Source organism: Schistocerca cancellata, chromosome 10 (genome assembly GCF_023864275.1).
Source record: "Schistocerca cancellata isolate TAMUIC-IGC-003103 chromosome 10, iqSchCanc2.1, whole genome shotgun sequence".
NCBI lineage: Eukaryota > Metazoa > Arthropoda > Insecta > Orthoptera > Acrididae > Schistocerca > Schistocerca cancellata.
The window spans coordinates 192,197,161-192,211,907 of NC_064635.1; the positions used below are offsets into that span (position 1 = coordinate 192,197,161).

The window sequence follows — 14,747 nt, forward strand, 5'->3', positions numbered from 1 at the left end:
TCTAGGGGACTGATGACCTCAGAAGTTAAGTCCCATAGTGCTCAGAACCATTTGCTATTTGGGGAGCAAAATAACTGATGATGGTCGAATTAGAGAGGATATAAAATGTAGACTGGCAATGGCAAGCAAAGCGTTTCTGAAGAAGAGAAATTTGTTAATATCGAGTGTAGATTTAAGTGTCAGGAAGTCGTTTCTGAAAGTATTTGTATGGAGTGTAGTCATGTATGGAAGTGAAACATGGGCGATAAATAGTTTGGACAAGAAGAGAATAGAAACTTTCGAAATGTGGTGCTACAGAATGATGCTGAAGATTAGATAGGTAGAGCACGTAACTAATGAGGAGGTACTGAATAGAATTGGGGAGAAGAGAAGTTTGTGTCACAACTTGACTTGAGGAAGGGATCTGTTGGTAGGGCATGTTCTGAGGCATCAAGGGATCACAAAGTAGCATTGGAAGGCAGCGTGGAGGGTAAAGATCGTAGAAGGAGACGAAGAGATGAATACACTAACGAGATTCAGAAGGATGTAGGCTGCAGTAGGTATTGGGAGATGAAGAAGCTTGCACAGGATGGAGTAGCATGGAGAGCTGCATCAAACCAGTCTCAGGACTGAAGACCACAAAAAGGTACGGCCAAACCTTCAGGAAACATTCCTCACACACAAAGAAAGAAAATATGTTATGTGGACATGTGACCGGAAAAGCTTACTTTCCATGTTAGAGCTCATTTTATTACTTCTCGTCAAATCACATTAATCATGGAATGGAAACACACATCAACAGAACGTACCGGTGTGACTTCAAACACTTTGTTACAGGAAATGTTTAAAATGTCCTCCGTTAGCGAGGATACATGCATCCACCCTCCGTCGCATGGAATCCCTGATGCGCTGATGCTGCCCTGGAGAATGGCGTATTGTATCACAGCCGTCTACAATACGAGCACGAAGAGTCTCTACATTTGGTGCCGGGATTGCGTAGACAAAGCTTTCAAATGCCCCCGTAAATGAAAGTCAAGAGGGTTGAGGTCGGGAGAGCGTGGAGGCCACGGAATTAGTCCGCCTCTACCAATCCATCGGTCACCGAATCTGTTGTTGAAAAGCGTACGAACACTTCGACTGAAATGTGCAGGAGCTCGATCGTGCATGAACCACATGTCGTGTCGTACTTGTAAAGGCACATGTTCTAGCAGCACAGGTAGAGTATCCCGTATGAAATCATGATAACGTGCTCCATTGAGCGTAGGTGGAAGAACATGGGGCGCAATCAAGACATCACCAACAATGCCTGCCCAAACGTTCACAGAAAATCTGTGTTGATGACGTGATTGCACAATTGCGTGCGGATTCTCGTCAGCCCACACATGTTGATTGTGAAAATTTACAATTTGATCACCTTGGAATGAAGCCTCATCCGTAAAGAGAACATTTGCACTGAAATGAGGATTGACACATTGTTGGATGAACCATTCTCAGAAGTGTACCCGTGGAGACCAATCAGCTGCTGATAGTGCCTGCACACGCTGTACATGGTACGGAAACAACTGGTTCTCCCGTAGCACTCTCCATACAGTGACGTGGTCAACATTACCTTGTACAGCAGCAACTTCTCTGTCGCTGACTTTAGGGTTATCGTCAACTGCACGAAGAATTGCCTCGTCCATTGCTGGTGTCCTCGTCGTTCTACGTCTTCCCCAGTCGCGAGTCGTAGGCTGGAATGTTCCTTGCTCCCTAAGACGCCAATCAATTGCTTCGAACGTCTTCCTGTCGGGACACCTCCGTTCTGGAAATCTGTCTAGATGCAAACGTACCGCGCCACGGCTATTGCCCCGTGCTAATCCATACATCAAATGGGCACCTGCAAACTCCGCATTTGTAAACACTGCACTGACTGCAAAACCACGTTCGTGATGAACACTAACCTGTTGATGCTACGTACTGATGTGCTTGATGCTAGTACTGTAGAGCAATGAGTCACATGTCAACACAAGCACCGAAGTCAACATTACCTTCCTTCAGTTGGGCCAACTGGCGGTGAATGGAGGAAGTAAAGTACATACTGACGAAACTAAAATGAGCTCTAACATGGAAATTAAGCGTTTCCGGACACATGTCCACATAACATCTTTTCTTTACTTGTGTGTGAGGAATGTTTCCTGAAAGTTTGGCCGTACCTTTTTGTAACACCCTGTACATTGCAGAGGCCGGCCAGCCAGCTCTCTGACCGAACACGTTGAGCTACCGTGCCGGCATTGCCGACTGCTACGTATGGTTTCAAATACGCACCCAAGTGTCGGTCGTAACCCACAGGAATGATAATGTAACGTAGCACTTTAAGTTCTGAATGTTGTTTTTGTAACGCCACGCATATTTTGAGAGCGAGTAAATGCACCTTAAATATACGTAACGTAACGTAATCTTAATACGCAGGCAAAAATTTACTTATTACTAATGGAAATGTTACGCTCTCTTTCAACACATTATAATGTAAAGTAACCTGCAACTAACACAGTGATAATATAGAGCATGAAATGATTTCTTTTCTCTGCAAATTAAGCTAATGTTACACAGAAAGAAAAAATGATACAAACACCTGCTTATTATTGAAATAACTGCAAAGAATTCCTCTGGGAACTGAGTTAACTTTTAATCCCTAATATCTTAAACCAGAGGTGAAGCCTCACATAAGTCTTGCACTGTTAAATCTCTGGATAAATTTCGTAATCCAAAATATAAGCTAATGTTGAAAACTGATTGTTGAAAATTCATAAAAGCACTTAGAATTATTTTAATTTGTGAGTGAAGCTCGCAAACAGTGAAATAAATTTCGTAATCCAAAATATAAACTAATGTTGAAAACTGATTGTTGAAAATTGATAAAAGCACTTAGAATTATTTTAATTTGCGAGTGAAGCTCGCAAACAGTGAAATATTCTTTAGAACACGTAATGGCGGACTCAGCGCCACCGAAACAGTCGAAGCCAGATGGGCAACCGACAGCAATATTATTATTATCTTTAAATAAATTGGAGTGGAGGGAGGAGTAGTTTTGAAAGTAAACATAAGATATTTTCAATTAGCAGTGTGTTGTAACTTTAAAGCTAATACAGGCAGCGAGCTACAGATACAGCGAACCACAGGCGAGAGAGAAAAAGAGGCAAAAAACAGAGAACAAACAGGGGCGAGCAATATGACTCTTGAGCATATGTATATTACACTTGAAGTTCCATCCTTTCATGGAATGTATTGAAATATCGTATTCTTTATCTCTGCCATTAATGGAGAATATTTACAATACTTGTCACAAAGTATTTTCAGACTCGACAAAATGACTCATAATATTACAGGCATTACAAAGTTGTTAATGCTTTCATGGCCGCTTGTTGACAAACTGCCTACGTTCGTCTGATGATTTTACTGACTTTTCGCCAGCACGAATGGCTGGCATTGTCAAAAGCTTCACCCTCCATTGCCGGTGGTGAAGTGAGGGGGTGAAGCTTTGACAACGCCAGCCGCTCGTGCTGGCGAAACGTCAGTAAAATCATGAGACGAACGTCGGCCGAGGAACCCGCGACAGAAGCCAATAGGCAGATTGTCGTTACAGGCATTACTTTCTTAGTTTGCATTACATTTATATCAGTTGAATAAATGGTGTAATACATTAGATAGACTTCCAAGTGACGCCTCAAAGACTCTGCGACACAGAATTACGGAGTACCGTGCAGCACCTAGACTTGTTATTCGTGAAGCTGACAGAGCCGTTGGAGACATACGTGCCCCTAGTGAGACCAAGAACAACGATCGAGATTAATTTAAGGAAAACACGTCGAAGGGTGATCCGACTTGCTGCGTCATTTATCATTCCCAAACAAATATTATTATTTAATAACAATTGTATCATAAGCCAACTACCACTTACCAAAATTCTTGTCAAATTCATACAACTAAGTAAGTTTTTAAATTAATACCGCAATGCATAAGGATGTTTGTATTATACATAAATTACCAATGGTACTCGAAGAACATGTTAACTGTGCAATATAATGGTGGCCCAATTACAGACAGTTAATGGTTCAAATGGCTCTAAGCATTATGGGACTTAACATCTGAGGTCATCAGTCCCCTAGACTTAGAACTACTTAAAGCTACCGGCGGAGGTTCGAGTCCTCCCTCCGGCATGGGTGTGTGTGTTTGTCCTTAGTATAATTTAGGTTAAGTAGCGTGTAAGCTTAGGGACTGATGACCTTGGCAGTTAAGTCCCATAAGATTTCACACACATTTGAACATTTTGTACTTAAAGCTAACTAATCTAAGGACATCACACACATCTATGCCCGAGGCAAGATTCGAACCTGCGACCGTAGCAACAGCGCGGTTCCGGACTGAAGCGCCTGGAACCATTGGGCCACAGCGGCCGGCCAGACAGTTAATCGATTAAATAAACTTGTGGCGGCACTTTGTCCGTGCGACTAGCATCACAACTGTGGACTAATCCCTCTACAGAACTTGAATGTAAGTTCAGCAGATGTTAAACAAAAGACACTAAAATGCATAGATCCCCACTGAAACAGAAAGCTCCAGGTCTAGACCAAGGCAAGAAATTAGCTACAAGTACATACAATGAAGCCCCCTAGAAACTGGTATAGGCATGCGTATTGAAATACAGAGATGTTAACAGGCAGAATACGGCACTGCGGTCGGCAGCGCCTGTATAAGACAACAAGTACTTATATGGATATGGTGTCTGTTCTTTTGGACATGACCAAAGGGGAAAGAACAGACACCATATCCGTATAAGTATATAGCTCTGGCTACACCGGCCATGACCTTCTGTGAAGATGCACACATATTCCCCGAACTCTTTCGGGACTTGGTAAGAATGTCTTCCACGAGTAATGAGTGTGTTAGGGTGGGAAACAACGAATGTAGTGTGTGGACATACAAGGGGAGAATGTGGGTCTCGCGGGAGGCGTGCGCGAGATAGTCCCTGCAGTCGCACTATCCTCTGTGCCCACGGTGGTTCAGATGGATAGAGCGTCTGCCATGTAAGCAGGAGGTCCCGGGTTCGAGTCCCGTTCGCGGCACACATTTCCACCTGTCCCCGTTGATATATATCAACGCCAGTCAGCAGCTGAAGGTATTAATGTAATTGTAATTAAGACAACAAGTGTCTGACGCAGTTATTAGATCGGTTACTGCTGCTACAATGGCTTGTTATCAAGATTTAAGTGAGTTTGAACGTGGTGCTATAATCGGCGCACGAGTGATGGGACACAGCATCTCAGAGGTAGCGATGAAGTGGGGATTTTATCGCACGACCATTTGCCGAGTGTATGTTGAATATCATGAATCCAGTAAAACATCAAATCTCCGACATCGCTGCGGCAAGAAAAAGATCCTGCAAGAACGGAACCAACGACGACTGAAGAGAGTCGTTTAATGTGACACGTGTAAACCATCCGCAAATTGCTGCAGATTTCAGTACTGCACCATCAAAAATTGTCTGCATGCGAACCATTCAACGAAACATCATCGATACGGGCTTTCGGAGCTGTTGGCCCACTCGTGTACGCTTGATGACTGCACGACACAAAGTTCTACGCCTCACCTGGGCCCGTAAAAACAGACGTTGGACTGTTGATGACCGGAAACATGTTGCCTGGTCGGACGAGTCTCGTTTCAGAGTGCATCGACCGGATGAACGTCTACAAGTATGGAGACAACTTCTCTGTAGGAATCAGCATGGGTTTCTAAAAAGACGATCGTGTGAAACCCAGCTCGCGCTATTCGTCCACGAGACTCAGACGGCCATAGACACGGATTCCCAGGTAGATGCCGTGTTTCTTGACTTGCGCGTTCGATACAGTTCCCCACAGTCGTTTAATGAACAAAGTAAGAGCATATCGACTATCATACCAATTGTGTGATTGGATTGAAGAGTTCCTAGATAACAGAACGCAGCATGTCATTCTCAATGGAGAGAAGTCTTCCTATGTAAGAGTGATTTCAGGTGTGCCGCAGGGGAGTGTCGTGGGACCGTTGCTATTCACAATATACAGGGCTATTACAAATGATTGAAGCATCATCATCATCATCATCATCATCATTTAAGACTGATTATGCCTTTCAGCGTTCAGTCTGGAGCATAGCCCCCCTTATACAGTTCCTCCATGATCCCCTATTCAGTGCTAACTTTGGTGCCTCTTCTGATGTTAAACCTATTACTTCAAAATCATTCTCAACCGAATCCAGGTACCTTCTCCTCGGTCTGCCCCGACTCCTCCTACCCTCTACTGCTGAATCCATGAGTCTCTTGGGTAACCTTGCTTCTCCCATGCGTGTAACATGACCCCACCATCTAAGCCTGTTCGCCCTGACTGCTACATCTATAGAGTTCATTCCCAGTTTTGAAGCGATTTCATAAATTCACTGTAGCTCCATTCATTGACATATGGTCACGACACACTACAGATACGTAGAAAAACTCATAAAGTTTTGTGCCTGCCGCCAGAGCGCTCGAGAGCGCAGTGAGACAAAATGGCGACAGGAGCCGAGAAAGCGTATGTCATGCTTGAAATACACTCACATCAGTCAGTCATAACAGTGCAACGAGACTTCAGGACGAAGTTCAACAAAGATCCACCAACTGCCAACTCCATTCGGCCATGGTATGCGCAGTTTAAAGCTTCTGGATGCCTCCGTAAGGGGAAATCAACGGGTCGGCCTGCAGTGAGCGAAGAAACGGTTGAACGCGTGCGGGCAAGTTTCACGCGTAGCCCGCGGAAGTCGACGAATAAAGCAAGCAGGGAGCTAAACGTACCACAGCCGACGGTTTGGAAAATCTTACGGAAAAGGCTAAAGCAGAAGCCTTACCGTTTACAATTGCTACAAGCCCTGACACCCGATGACAAAGTCAAACGCTTTGAATTTTCGGCGCGGTTGCAACAGCTCATGAAAGAGGTTGCGTTCAGTGCGAAACTTGTTTTCAGTGATGAAGCAACATTTCTTCTTAATGGTGAACAGACACAATGTGCGAATCTGGGCGGTAGAGAATCCTCACGCATTCGTGCAGCAAATTCGCAATTCACCAAAAGTTAACGTGTTTTGTGCAATCTCACAGTTTAAAGTTTACGGCCCCTTTTTCTTCTGCGAAAAAAACGTTACAGGACACGTGTATCTGGACATGCTGGAAAATTGGCTCATGCCACAACTGGAGACCGACAGCGCCGACTTCATCTTTCAACAGGATGGTGCTCCACCGCACTTCCACCATGATGTTCGGCATTTCTTAAACAGGAGATTGGAAAACCGATGGATCGGTCGTGGTAGAGATCATGATCAGCAATTCATGTCATGACCTCCACGCTCTCCCGACTTAACCCCATGCGATTTCTTTCTGTGGGGTTATGTGAAAGATTCGTGTTTAAACGTCCTCTACCAAGAAACGTGCCAGAAATGCGAGCTCGCATCAACGATTCTTTCGAACTCGTTGATGCGGACATGCTGCGCCGAGTGTGGGAGGAACTTGATTATCGGCTTGATGTCTGCCGAATCACTAAAGGGGCACATATCGAACATTTGTGAATGCCTAAAAAAACTTTTTGAGTTTTTGTATGTGTGTGGAAGGCATTATGAAAATATCTCAAATAATAAAGTTATTGTAGAGCTGTGAAATCGTTTCAATCATTTGTAATAACCCTGTACATAAATGACCTTGTGAATAACATTGGAAGTTCACTGAGGCTTTTTGCGGATGATGCTGTAGTATATCGGGAGGTTGTAACAATGGAAAATTGTAGTGAAATGCAGGAGGATCTGCAACGAATTGATGCATGGTGCAGGGAATGGCAATTAAATCTCAATGTAGACAAGTGCGATGTGCCGCGAATACATGGAAAGAAAGATCCTTTATCATTTAGATACAATGTAGCAGGTCAGCAACTGGAAGCAGTTAATTCCATAAATTATCTGGGAGTAGGCATTAGGAGTGATTTAAAATGGAAAGATCATATAAAGTTGATGGTCGGTAAAGCAGATGCCAGACTGAGATTCATTGGAAGAATCCTAAGAAAATGCAGTCCGAAAACAAAGGAAGTAGGTTACAGTACACTTGTTCGCCCACTGCTTGAATACTGCTCAGCAGTGTGGGATCCGTACCAGTTAGGGCTGATAGAAGAGATAGAGAAGATCCAACAGAGAGCAGCGCGCTTCGTTACAGGATCATTTAGTAATCGCGAAAGCGTTACGGAGATGATAGATAAACTCCAGTGGAAGACTCTGCAGGAGAGACGCTCAGTAGCTCGGTACGGGTTTTTGTGGAAGTTTCTAGAACATACCTTCACCGAGGAGTCAAGCAGTATATTGCTCCCTCCTACGTATATTTCGCGAAGAGACCATGAGGATAAAATCAGAGAGATTAGAGCCCACACAGAGGCATACCGACAATCTTTCTTTCCACAAACAATACAAGACTGGAATAGAAGGGAGAACCGATGAAGGTACTCAAAGTGCCCTCCACCACACACCGTGGCTTGCGGAGTATGGATGTAGATGTAGATGTAGATGAATCCATGGACGCTGCATGTCAGCAGGGGACTATTGAAGCAGGTAGAGGCTCTGTAATGGTGTGGGGCGTGTGCAGTAGGAGAGATATGGGACCCCTGATACGACTCTGACAGGTGACATACGTAAGCAACCTGTCTGATCACCTGCATCCATTCATGTCTATTGTGCATTCCGACGGACTTGGGCAATTCCAGCAGCACAATGCATCACCCCACACGTCCTGAATTGGTTCCAGAAACACTTTTCTGAGTTTAAACAATTCCGCTGGCCACCACACTCCCCAGTCATGAACACTGTTGAGCTTATTTGGGATGCTTTGCAACGTACTGTTCAGAAAAGATCTCCATGCCCTCGTACTCTTACGGACAGCTCTGCAGGATTCATGCTGTCAGTTCCCTGCAGAACTACTTCAGACATTATTCGAGTCCAAAAGAACGTCGTCTTGCTTCACTTGTGCCTGCACGTGGGGGCGCTATAGGATATTAGGCAGTTGTACCAGGTTCTTTGGCTCTTCAGTGTAGAATGCTGGTATCCAAAGTCCATTAGCCACCTCACCACCAGGAGGTACACAATCAAGTTAATTTTTTTCTGTTACGAACAATACTAGGGAGCTTAAGGCAAATGACGACACTTTGGTGTCATAAAACAATATTATTCTGGAATGAGATTTCCACTTTGCAGCGGAGTGTGCGCTGATATGAAACTTCCTGGCAGATTAAAACTGTGTGCCGGACTGAGACTCGAACTCGGGAACTTTGCCTTTCGCGGGCAAGTGCTCTACCAACTCAGCTACCCAAGCACGACTCACGCCCCGTCCTCACAGCTTTACTTCTGCCAGTACCTCGTCTCCTACCTTCCAAACTTTACAGAAGCTCTCCTGCGGACCTTGCAGAACTAGCACTCCTGAAAGAAAGGATATTGTGGAGACATGGCTTAGCCACAGCCTAGGGGGTGTTTCCAGGATGAGATTTCCACTCTGCAGCGGAGTGTGCGCTGATATGAAACTTTCTGGCCGATTAAAACTGTGTGCCGGACTGAGACTCGAACTCGGGACCTTTGCCTTTCGCGGGCAAGTGCTCTACCAGGAGAGCTTCTGTAAAGTTTGGAAGGTAGGAAGCGAGGTACTGGCAGAAGTAAAGCTGTGAGGACGCGGCGATAGTCGTGCTTGGGTAGCTCAGTTGATCGTGCTCGCTTCGGCGGTACATATACTAAAATTGGAACGATACAGAGAAGATTAGCATGATGTCAAACCTCGTAACCGACTATGTAGACGTAAGTCTTTTGCCGGCATGGTAGCTCAGCGTGTTCGGTCAGAGGGCTGTGTGCTCTCTGTAATAAAAAAAAACTGAGTCAAAGAATCAACGATCAACTTGAACGGATGTCTTGTGATGTCCGCCCAGACGAAACGCAACGACCAATATCGAAAAAAAAAAAAAAGTTGGCAGAGCACTTCCCAGCGACAGGCAAAGGTCCCGAGTTCGAGTGTCGGTCCGGCACACAATTTTAATCTGCCAGGAAGTTTTTAATGTTATTCTGCTCCCATATTGACTAATACGGCCAAGCTGGCCAGCCGCAACCCCCAAGTGTAAAAACCGGAGCAAATAGTAATACTTCACAGATTCGCCACAAAGCGGTTACACATAAATCAAGTTACGTACTTAAATAAACTGCCGGACTTCTAAATCGCTATTAAAATGATAATGACAATAGAACCCTTATTTTTTTAGAAGCAAATCAACAACTCGGTGCTCAGTTTCCCCAAAGGCTTTCATCACACACCCACAAGGATCTAGCAATAATAGATACGCTGAATAAATTACTTCCCCAAAAATTCCTAAAGCTAAGACCGCGCACGATACCAAAAAAATGACAGCAAACTACTCAGCTTGAGGCTGGAACGAGAGGTCTGCAGAAACGCCTGTGACCCGTCACACTCAGGTCTCGTGCGATGACGGGTGAGCTGCCGAAGCAGAAGGAAAACGCGTCACTGCCTCGGACTAGCAGAACAGCAACCGCTGATACGAGGTTGTCAACATGTACCAAACAACATACAGCAAAACAAGTTTGATAAAAATTAACGTACGCAGCATTACTTAAACGGGCACTTAAAGGTTATTTTTAAGGAAACCAACAAATAAAACTTCAGTATAGGAGCGGCCCACTCATAAGCATTACAAGTTAACCTTCCTAGCAATAACAAGAAACAATGTACTAAGTCTTTTGAAAGAATAGTCACACGAGAATCGAACAAGAGTAAATAAATCGAGGTATACTGTTAGTGGGGCTTCTGAGGGACTAATGGACACTGTAATTTGGATACGTACCAAATGGCAGATGGCCAGTAAAAATGTACACCCGTAACCCGAATGGCTCCTCAGCGTGGGGTAAGAGAGGGTGCAAGTACAAGCATACAGACACACTTGACCACACATGGGTAACTTCAGGCTGAGCGTACGCAACTTTAGTTGCAGGCAAAACCAATAACTCGAGCAGGGAGGTCCATAAGGTTTACAACAAACAGAAATTACAATCATTAATATTAGATACTCAATGATAACAAACAATGAAACCAAGTACTAGATTAACATTGCAAAATACTAACCTGGCACTGACAGAAACTGTACTGTATCTCCTGGGGTGGTCATGAATTTGAAATTTGTGAGTGCCATGTGATGCTAGTCATTGTATGAATAGCTGGCGCCGGGCACCAAAGAGTAATCAAATGCACTGTGTTGCAATATATTCCATGGACAATCAAGATACTGTGACTGAACTCGTTTTTTGGTCTTCTTCTGTTCTTGGACTCGAAGGAAAAAGAGCGATTGTCTGAGGTTCATCTTGCTGTAACAGTCTATGTAAGTTGTAAACGAAACTAAAATACAGTTGTTCATGACTTAAAATTAGTGTACAGTATGTAATGATTTGTAAAGCTAAACTTTTAGTGTGCTGAGTAGGCGTGGCCTTAACGGAACATTGACCATTATTAGGCGCCGTACTAGAAAATAATTAGTAATTTTCTTTCAGCTCATCTTCGGGACGTGCCGCCGGTTAGGACACTAAATTTTCTTTCAGCTATGTTATACAAATAATTGTACTTTCTAGATCCATGTTCTCTGACAACAGTGTGGTGCAAAACCGTTCTAGCTGTCATTTTTTAATTTGTAGTAGCTTTTAGTAATTTCATATATATAACATCATTGTACTTCCTAGATCTAAGTTCTCCGACGAAAATGTAGATCAAAAAATTTCATAATGTGCATCAAAAAACCTCACAGTCTACAATAGCTTTTTAAGTTTCTATATGTGCAACACCCTTGCACTTCCTGTGGCTAATTTCTTTGACCATAACCTACATGTTTCTGTATGAGCAACATCTTTACACTTGCTACGTCTAAGTTCTTTGACCATAACCCTCATGTTTGTATGTAAACACAGTGTATTTCACGAGTGCACATCGTTATAGTGAAATATGCAGCTAAACTTTATAAAACTGAAATGTGGACGCGAAAATGATATTAAGTGTGCAACTAAGTGGAAAAACTGTCACCACATAGTAACTATAATAATGATACTTCATCTTTATGTAAGTACAGATATATTTTGGACAAATGATGCCTTGCCACTAACAATTGTCCCACTTTTATCTGTTTAGTAACCAGTAACCAGTTTTTTTGTGTTTATACAGTGCTCCCGTATGTGAGGGTACTGGTGTGTAGTATCTGTAAGTGGTTGTTCTTTGGAGGGCGACAGTGCCCAGTGGCGCAGAGAGTCGCAAGCAGAGGCAGTTGTTGAGAGGCTGTGGAAGGTTTATGCTGCGTGAGCCAAAGGTGGTTGCATAGCGAAGGATTTATCTCTATGTTTAATAGTAGTGGCACACAGTTTGAATAATAGTGTGAAATAAATTAAATTAAATTTTATTTCCTTTATCACACTGCACAAACACTTTCTGAAATAACCGATTTTCGGTTTTTTATTCCTATTATTTCCTGTAATAAATGTGGATATCGAACTAAAACTAAACTCCGAAAAGGCCTCGGAATACACAACGGTACTGACCGACCGCCGTGTCATCCTCTGCCTTTTGGCGTCACCGGATGCGGATACGGAGGGGCATGTGGTCAGCACACCGCTCTCCCGGCCGTATGTCAGTTGTCGGACACCACTGCGGCAAGGCCGTCGGCCTGTAAATCGAACAAAGACTGAAAAATGTTCACTCCCTCACTTTCAGGACAAAACGAGGGTTGGAACTTTCATAGTGGCAACTTTTTATTTATAGCTCGTACAAAATAGACACGTGTTTCAAAGTTTTACTGACCTTCAAAGTAGTCACCAGCATTGTGTATAAGCCGTTGCCAGCGATGTGGAAGTCGTACGATACTCTTAGCAGTGCCAGTTGTGTTGACAGTTCGAGCGGCACCCGACGAATTTGTAGCATTTCTGAAGCGAATGCCGTGAAGTGTTTCCTTCAGTTTAGAAATCGAGTTGAGCTTACGAGGCCTTAAGACAGGGAAGTGCAGTAGTTGGTATAGCACTGTTGTAGTCATTAGTTGGTACATGTGCGTTGATTATTGTGAAGGATTTATTGGCTGATTTCACTGTGATGGTGCTGATTCTTTCGTTTGGTGACGAAAAGTCGATTATGCTGTCCGTGATGGACCTGTGTACTGCAAATCCTGTGCCAAAAAGCCTTAGGTTCTTCAGTTGTCTCGATGATTTTCCTTTGTATATTCTGAAATTCTCCGCGTTGAAATGGTCTTCGTCTGTGAATCGTGTTTCTTGCAGTGCACATATTTTGATTTGAAATTTTTCGAGAGTATATATATATATATATATATATATTGAAACATCCCCTTAGAAAAATTTATGAATGATTGTACTGGTAAACCCCTTACGTTATTTGATTTTCAAACAGCTGAGCAGAACTGAACGTACTCAGACATTTCTCTCTTTACTTATTCTGATCATCACTAAACTGACACACAATATTTTTAGCGCAACGCAATCTGACTTTTGATAATCCCTACAAAAGAATGGCCCTGACTAACGACCTATACCTTTCATGCATCACTTACCTCACAAAAATCTTCATTACTCGAACTACCGCAATACAGCGAGCGCCAATACTGCCAGCTAAATAAAAGATTCTAACTACTGAAGTCACTAACTACTGATAGGCATAGTTAGCAAATAAAGATTTTGATAGAGAACAAACAATGTATTTGCCTTAATAGTGTTCAAAAGTCATAATATATATATATCAGTTCATGACATCCAGTCTTACAAATAAACTGTCTCTGATAGACACATGTCCAGATCATCCGCTCTCAAAATTCCGCCATCTCTCTCCCCACATCCACCACTGCTGGCGGCTCACCTTCAACTGCGCAACGCTACGTGCTGTTAACAGCCAACTGCCCAACACTACAATAGCAAACAAGAATGCAAACTAGCCACAGACTGCACACAGCACAACCAGTGATTTTCGTACCGAGCGCTACGTGGCGTTACCAGCATACAAATCTAAACAGCCTACTTACAATATATATATATATATATATATATATATATATATATATATATATATATATATATATATATATATACGCTTCTAGCACATGGTTACACGTTACATAGTGTGACCTTGAGGGAGATGTATTTTGTCTGGTGATGAGGCACTTGGCCACCTTAAGAGAGCTGAGTTGGACTCAGGCGCGGCCTGGATATATGTCTGTCTGTCACACATTACGACCCTCTTCAACTGTCGGTGGTCTCTGTCAGTCAACAGACGAGGTCGGCCTGTACGTTTTTGTGCTGTACATGTTCCTTCGCGTTTCCACTTCACTATCACATCGGAGACAGTGGACCTAGGGGTGTTTAGGAGTGTGGAAATCTCGAGTACAGACGTATGACACAAGTGACACCCAATCACCTGATCACCTTCGAAGTCCGTGAGTTCCGTGGAGCGCCCCATTCTGCTCTCTCATGATGTCTAATGACTACTGAGGTCGCTGATATTGGGTACCTGGCAGTAGATGGCAGCACAAAGCACCTAATATGAGAAACGTGTGTTTCTGGGGGCGTCCGGATACTTTAGATCGCATAATGTATGTTTAGCGAAAGAGAGTTTTATTATAATTTATCTCACTCTATACTGAGTGAGAGAACTACGATCAAAGATAAAAACA

At 43.4% G+C, this 14,747-nt stretch overlaps 1 pseudogene; it reads left to right on the forward strand.

The window, feature by feature from the left end:
• The first annotated feature begins 9,746 nt into the window (after positions 1 to 9,746).
• Positions 9,747 to 9,804, forward strand: LOC126107087 (U6 spliceosomal RNA; annotated as a pseudogene).
• Positions 9,805 to 14,747: the final 4,943 nt, after the last annotated feature.